This window comes from Mchenga conophoros, linkage group LG7 (assembly GCF_057382185.1).
Source record: "Mchenga conophoros isolate Kocher_MC1m ecotype Shallow Benthic linkage group LG7, M_conophoros_male_GT1.1, whole genome shotgun sequence".
Taxonomy (NCBI): domain Eukaryota; kingdom Metazoa; phylum Chordata; class Actinopteri; order Cichliformes; family Cichlidae; genus Mchenga; species Mchenga conophoros.
The window spans coordinates 30,392,597-30,400,712 of record NC_140532.1 but is presented as its reverse complement, the minus strand read 5'-3'; the positions used below and the strand labels follow the sequence as shown (position 1 = coordinate 30,400,712).

Sequence of the window (8,116 nt, the reverse complement as noted above, 5' to 3'; positions counted from 1 at the left end):
CGTAAGTAAATGCTTCACCTTTATTTGCATTGGATTTTTCTTTTTTTTACCAAACTATGTACAACATTAATTAATTGTGTTAAGAAAATTTATGTCTGAAAAGAGTAGCAATAGAAAAAACAACAGAAAATGGAATTCTTAAGAATTATTATTACAGCACAGGTACTTTTAACCAGGCCTGATCTTTGGCTGAGCAGGAAGTCTCGGGAAGTGCTGCTGAATGTGCTGGACCAGGACCAGAGAGACGAAGGAGGTGCCACAAGTGAGACCTTGATTTGTATTTTCAGCTAGTAAGTGGAGCATCATACAGGGTGATCTTCAGAAGGTCTATAGGGATGCTCGCTTCCACTGTCCACCGCATCATCTGTCACTTGGGTTTGCACGGCTGATGTAACTGACGGCTGCCATGTCACTAAGATGTATTCAGAAAGATGCAAAACAAAGTGTTGCAAACAATCCTGTTAATAAAGATATAAAAAGTAATATTTAAAAATGCACTACTAACAGAATACTTGCCTGTTAAAAATAATCATGGTCCTGGTGTAGCTCCTCCAGGGCAGACACTTCAGCAGATAGCTGGTCCCGCCAGAGAGCACCACTGACTGCCTCCAAACCAGCCTCCCCCTCATCTTCCAAATCATCCTCGGGCGCATCGTCCGGGTCCATAACGTCACCAGCGCCGAGGCAGATGTTGTGCGGAACGGCACATTTTGTTATGACCTGAAACAGATGTTTTGTTTTTTAAATTGTGTGTTTATACATGCACATACACTAAAGTTCCCATTATGTCATTATAATTGTTCAAAAAACAACGGCACTATATTGTATTGACTTACATGTGGTGTGGTGCACCTTCAGTGCTTGAAGGAAGATGGCCCAGAACCTCATCTTCATCAATCCAAAAGCATGCTCTATAATAGAGCATGCCCTGGAATAGGGTTGCCACGATTAGTCGACTAGTTACGATTACTTCGACTATTAAAATCGTTGACGACTAATTTAATAGTCAGGGACAAGAGACATGGATACTTTCCATCTGCAAGGATGAAATGCCCTGGAGGAGGGTAAATGGCCTGTCGGTAGAGTGGGGTGTTGCGCAGCACCCAGGAGTGATGCACTGACCCAGGCCAGCCCACATATGTGTCGATGAAACGGCCCCTCAGGGCTGCTGGGAGGATTGATGCGGACATGGCAGCCATCAATTTCACCAGCAGCCTTTAAAAAGGCTTTGTGTCTTGCCAGCCCTGCAAACGAGACATGACATCTAGGTCTTCAGGAGTCCGAGGGAGGTGGATGACCTGATGGTGAATAGCCACCACCTCCTCTGTGACCCTGTGGACGATGCAGTGAACAGTGGAACGAGATATTGCAAACACCCTGGAAATGACTCTGTAGGATGCTCCACTTGCCAGCCAGAAAAGAAACACAAGGACCTCAATTGAGGCACCCCAACCATGTGTTCGATCCTGCTTAAGGAGATTCAATAGCACTTTCAGAAACTCCCTGCTCAGACGGAAATCAGGCCTAGTGTCCTCATTATTAAAAAACCTGTCCAGGACTGGGACACTCAGGTTAATCCTGCAGTACTGTGGCCTCGTCTGGTGAAGAAAAATATGGAAAACAACAGAAATTGTTTCTGTTGTTTTATTCTTGTCGTTATTATGAATTAATTGCTGTTTTTCCTCTTTAAAAAATGTTTTATGTGTCAAAACATTATTTTGATTATTATACTTAAGTAAAATGCACTGGTTCACACTGGTAAACAGATTTCAAAAACAGACATCAACGATGGGGGAAAAAACTGAAGACATGTCTGCGACGACTGATTTGTTGTAACTCTTCAATTAACAAAAAGCAGATAAAAATAGCAAGAATTTCAACAGCACCCATCGTTTCACCGAGGGGGAGAAAGCGCTAAGGGTGGGGAGAAGTGGTAAGGGTGGGAACAGTTGGTGACGCAAATGTGAAGGCTAGACCGTCCCATTTCACAAGCCTCGCACTTCCGGCCTTCTCAGTCTTTGAAGGACCCGGCCCACGTAGACCATGAAGGGCGGGTCCTCCGAAGGATACAGCCGACGTTTTGGGACACAGCTATATATTACAATACTGCTAGCATTAGATGAATCTGTCCCAGGGCAGCTGTGGCTACATCTGTAGCTGCCTCCACCAGTGTGTGAATGTGAGAGTGAATGAATAGTGGCATTGTAAAGCGCTTTGGGTGCCTTGAAAAAGCGCTATATAAATCCAATCAATTAAAGAGGGCATTGACGGCTACATTTTGAGGGTGAAATGATGGCTGTAGACCAAATGCTGTGGACACAGTAGCAGTTGAAAGAAAAGATTTTAAGATGAATATTTTGCTTGCTCCCACTCTAGCAGTTGACTTTTCTCACTCTAACTGTCAACATTCCGTGCCATAACTCTGAAACAAATGTTAAAAAGCATGAAACTTTAACAGGAAATGAAGAAAAAGTATAAAAGATATTGACAAGATAAATATGAGCTGAATAGTTCAATGTCTTGGCTTCATTTTAAAGTTTGAATGCTGGCTGTATGTCAATGTATGTGGAAGTAGTTAGAGTTGAAAGAGGAATAAGTTGAATGAGAATTTAAAAAATATAAAAGTAAAAAATTAGAAAAATACAGCAGTCATCTCCAAAAGAAGAGGAATCTTCCCACAGAGCAAAATTGGTATGGCCCGGATCTGGCCCACACAATGTGCTTACACATGGCCCACAAACCACAAAGAATCATGGCCCTTTGGTGGCCCAGATCTGGTTTGCCAGATGTGGCATGCCATCACATAGACAGTGCCATCTATGCTAGGCCTGGCACCTATCTGGATGACATACGTCTTATCATGTCAGAAGTCAGCCAGCAGTGCCGACTTGACTGCCGACAGCAGACCTCCTAGCTATGTGGGTTATTGTGGTTGAATGGTTTTTGATCGGTGTTGGAGGAGATAGACGGCAAAAAATGTACGGAAGATGAAAAGTTGCAACACTTTATTAGTGTGGATGCTTAATCCTCATCCACACTAATGAAGTGATGATCAGCCTCATCCTGAACTTTATAGTTGTCGCGCTGACCTAGTAGGTGTGGCTGTTATTCCTCTCTTCCTCCTCCTGCCCTCTACCTGTTCAGTGCTGCTGCTTGCGCATGGCCGCTGATTAGCCCTGGGGTGCAATCAACAACTAAGCGCGGCCTGGTGTGCGCCGCCCTGCTAAGTGACCCACATTAGAGCAATCAAGGGTGGGCGTGCCTAGTAGACCTTAAAATGCATGCAGCAGTCATTCAACCCGTGCGCGACATACTGAGAGGACAGCAAACAAAGTACGATCCACTTTTCCACTGTGAGGAAGACTTTGAACAAGATGGGCTATGGGTAAGCTCTTGAGCTCACATTTGCTGCACATATATTTGGAACTATGGAAGCTCAGTTGTGCAAATGTTTTACGCTTAGGGAAATAGTTGCTGCATTTAAGTTTAAAAAAATTATATTGACAAAACAGAATGTTTAAGTTTGAATAAATTGTTTGTGCAGTTAGTGTTCCCACATATTTATGTTACTTAATATTAAAAATAGTTACCCCCAAATCCTTGGGTGGATCGTAAAACTAGTGAATAAATGTTTGGTTTTGATTTAAAGAAAATAATTATTTGTAAAGAAAATCCTTAAAGTCTCTATTAAAATGTTTGAACTTTAAAATACAATTGTTTATAAAAAAGTGTTAAATGGAAAGAAGAGACATTTTGTATATTTAAGAACCACAGTTAAATTAACACAGTTAACCACATGGTAAATGGCTTTACTGAAGTGTATTTTGTTATTTCATCTGTCTTCTGTGTAATGCATGTAATTTATCTGAATGGTTACTGGGTAATAAAATGTTCTTTATTTTTGTGTTGAAAGGTTTTTCACCTGCTGCTACCTATCTACCTACCAGCTATCAAACTAGCTGGTCTAAATAAAGTTGAGTGAAATTCAAAGTCTGGTCTTTTTCAAGTGTGGACACCTCACAGTCAGAGGACACTTGACAATAGTGAGACCAGTTCTGTGGGCATGCAGACATACTGAATTCTGGAGTCTAACTGGCTGTTGTACAACATATCAATTCCTGTGTCTATTGTGTGACAGAGAACATAATAAAAAGATCAATTACTGACAATAAAATTATATCTGACTTTCTAAAAATAAAGGTGCAAGCTTCATCGCTTTGGTCCTCAATCTACATCTAATGAGTGTCCTTTAGATGTAGATGCACAGCTTAGTCTTGTCGTGTCGAGGTGGCTCTTCTATGTTGGTATGGTATCTTTGGTCTCTCTAATCTAGAGGTCTGAGGATTCCTTGCTGCACTGCACAGCATACACTGTTGTTTAGTTTGTGTTTGGGAGTTTTAAAAACTGGTCCCAGACTTAAAAATGTGGGACTCTCCACCATGAAGAACAGTCCCGAAGCATTGAAGAAGCTTCTCGGATGAGAGGTAAAATGTCTTCAAGAATCGTAAAGAAGTCCAGATGCTTTTTCTTTCAAAGCTCTTTAGACTACCATGACCTGGAAGGCTCAGAACCTTCACAGACATTCACACAGATTCTTATTCTGATTGATGCATCGACAAGCAACTTGGGTTTAGTATCTTGCCCAAGGATATTTGGCATGCAGACCCGAGCAACCACCAACCTTTTGATGACCTATTCTACCTCCTCAGCTACAGTCACCCCTAACAGTATCAAGGGCTGTATTAGGGTCCAGCAGGACCTCACAAACACAGAGATAACTCTGCTGTCAGAGGCCATAAGAAGACCCTTTGTGAAAATATGCTGATGCCTACATGGTCAAATTCATGAATATGAACAAAGTCTATTTGACTTTCCCTGTTCTGTTTCTTACTGCTGTATCTGACTAAGAGCACCATCAGTCAGTTAACCCTTTAAAGCCGGTCAGAGCAGGCACGCTCCGTTTTGCGTAACTATTTTTAAATCCTGGTAGCACTGCAACCATGTAAGCTAGTGCAATAATTTTTTTTGCATATGAAACCGGAGGATTTGTACTTACATCTTATGCCATCAGCTTGTCCTAGGACACGGTTTCCTTCCACATATAGCTTTTCAAAAATTGCATAAAAAGCGCTTGCAGCAACAAAAACAATATTCCAGAAACAGGCTTTGCCGATCCGATCAGCTGTTCATAACACTTCCTACGTCCATCAGCGCGAACTATGCATATCCCCCCATGACCTGCCCGAAACCGGAAGTGATGTCATTTTTGCAGAAATGTAGTTTTTTACAATCAGGGCCTTGAAAGGCTATACTGGTGTTTTTAAAAGTTATGTTTGACTTTATGACTTTCTGTGTCATTTCTGGGATGCTTAGAAGTCAAATTGCACTGCTGGAAATAGTTAATTTTGATGCATATGCAATTTATTTGCAAATTTGCATTATAATACTTATTTGAGTTTTTCCTGTAGTATATAAAAATTGGTGTATTTCAAAAATAAAACTATGAAGACACTCAAAATAAATTTCCTGTTGTGGGAAACTATTTTGTGCAACTTTTTTGTATTTACAGTTTTGAAGGATAAGCCTCTTAAATTTCTCTAACTAGAAATATATGTTAAAAAAAGCAAAATGATTTTCAATTTTTTTTGTAGTTTTTTTGCACTTTTTTGCAATTTATGTAATTACTATGCACTTAATGCATACATATTATTAAAATTTGGGCTATAATGGTTGTATTGGTGTACAGCAACTTGAAATGCTCCCAAAAATGGCACTACAACATGTAAAACTATAATATAAGCTCTGGTGGACTTGGTTCTATGGTAGGTCTTAAAGGGTTAATAAAGCTTAAGCTCATTTTAACAATTTTTATAAAAAAAAAAAAAGAATATTAAACATCGTAAATCAGTGCTTGTGAGGAAAGTTGTGTCCTTGCAGGGTGACTGGCCTCAGTAACCAGGGCTGGGTATCGTCACTGATTTCTAGAATCGATTCGATTCCGATTCACAAGGTCCCAAAACGATTCGATCCACGATTTGATTCAATTCGATTTGTAGTTACTGACTACTCATCAGTTACTGATAGGGGTGGGTTTTGATAATCGATTTATTGATTAAAATCGATTCTGGCTTGGATAACGTGATATCGATTCATTAAAATCCTAAATCGATTTTTTAAAATAAATTTATTTTGTCCAAAATGCCAGAATCTCAGGTGAAACCTCACAGATACAAATCATTTAGGTTCTAGGAACCCGAAACTATTTAAAGTGGTAGGAAGAAACAAATACTTTGTTACTGCAGTTAAGTAGAATTTCCAGTTATCTGAAATAGTGCAGGCAAACACACAAACTGTTTGTGTGCAGTTTGTCGCACAGTGTGCTACTAGATAAAGGTCCAGCTGCTGTACTCGTGGTCAGATTTAGGTTACATAGTAAATGGATTCATTCATACAAGCACTTTTTCATCCTATGTAAGTGCTTTCTAACTGTCATGATCCCTGTGTCTGCCCGGCCGGCTCAGCGAGGCTATATTTGTTATGGTTGTTTACTCTCCCCCTTGTCACTCTGCCTGGGTGGAGCTTACTGCGAGCTTTGGCACACGCACCAGGCTCTAATTGCTCAGATGATTACTCCATGGCTATCTGAGTCCTCTCCCTAACGGTGACTCTAACTGACAAACATTAATACTCTGATGGATGCATTAACGAGGAATATGGGGTTAATATTTTACCCAAGGATATCTGGCATGCAGATCTGGGCAGATGGGGGATCGAACCACCAACCTTGCAATTATTCATCAAGTGTACTCTCAGAAAAATCATGGTTCTTAAATGGTTCTTCAGATGTCTTTATCATTCTTAAAACAACCATCATATGTCAAAGAACCTTTTTATTTTGTGAATGGTTCTTCAGCTATTACAAATGGTTCTTTAAAGAATAAAAGGTTCCTTATCCTTAGCTATCTAGGTTCTAAAGATCCCCCCCCCCCCACCACCACACACACACAAACCCCAACCCTGCAACTATGTGCTTACCTGCTGCTCCTTGGCAGGTAGCTCCATGCCCTCCTGGGTTTTAATTGCACCTTAGAACACACATGCATCAACACTACAATGAGCGGGTGGAGGGAGGTTTGGAGTCTTCTCCCACCCCCATTCTCTGCGGCCTGCTGGAGCGGGAGGGCTAGGTGGAGTTGGCCGTCCGACTGCGGTCTGGAGTGTGGGGCCTCCCTGCTGCTACGGAGTCGGAGTGGTCTGCCTCTCCCCACCGCAGGGAAAAGGGTAACACCACCTGGGTCTGGGTGCGGTTCCCCCCTCCAGGGGCAAGGGTACCTAGACCCGGTTCGTAGAGTACGCTTGGGGAGTGTGATTGTGTGTACAGCGTCTCTTTATGTTTGTCTCCACGTTGGTTGAGTGTGGAGTGAGTGCATATGAGAGCATGAGGGGGGGAATGGATGTTTGTGTCTGTGTGTGCCTGTATGTCTGTGTCTATATGTCAGGTTGGGTATCAGACGCCACCTCTCTGGGGACACCTCAGGCCCTCCAAGGTTTGGAGGCCTATCTCCACCTACCACCTCTTCCCCTGCCGGTGGCGGACTCCCTCAGGTGTCGGTGCGTTGGTGGTTCTTTGTATCTGGGGATGGGCGTCCAGGTACACACCGGCTCACTCCTTGGCGGCCGCTTATCGGGGCCTGGAGCCTGGGGCTCGCTCGGGCCCCTTCGGGGGTGGGGTGCCCCCGGCCTCTCGGCCTGGGGCTCGGTCACTCAGGCACAGCTGGCGGCCGGCGGAGCTCACGGGCGCGTCACTGCAACTCCCCCTGGCTTCTGCTCCGCGGCTGCTGAGTGAACCCTCATCTGGGACTCTCCTCAGCTCTTACTGGGACAGTGGCGCGGCTGCCCCTCTGTTGGTCTTCCTTGGTCTCTTGTGTTCTGGGGACCTCCGGATGTCTGGAGTTTTGATCTCCTCCATACCTGCTTCACACCCTGGAGGACGGGGCTGTGGCCCCCCCACACTCCCTAGCAGATCGTTACATGGAGAAACCTTTGGAATACAAGCGCGCTGATCCACACAGGTATGCACACGGGTGTTCACTGCTCGTAGACCCAAATTACACCT

At 43.1% G+C, this 8,116-nt stretch overlaps 1 pseudogene; it reads right to left on the bottom strand.

The window, feature by feature from the left end:
* Window positions 1-519: 519 nt before the first annotated feature.
* On the bottom strand, window positions 520-5,208 carry LOC146570401 (uncharacterized; annotated as a pseudogene).
* Window positions 5,209-8,116: the final 2,908 nt, after the last annotated feature.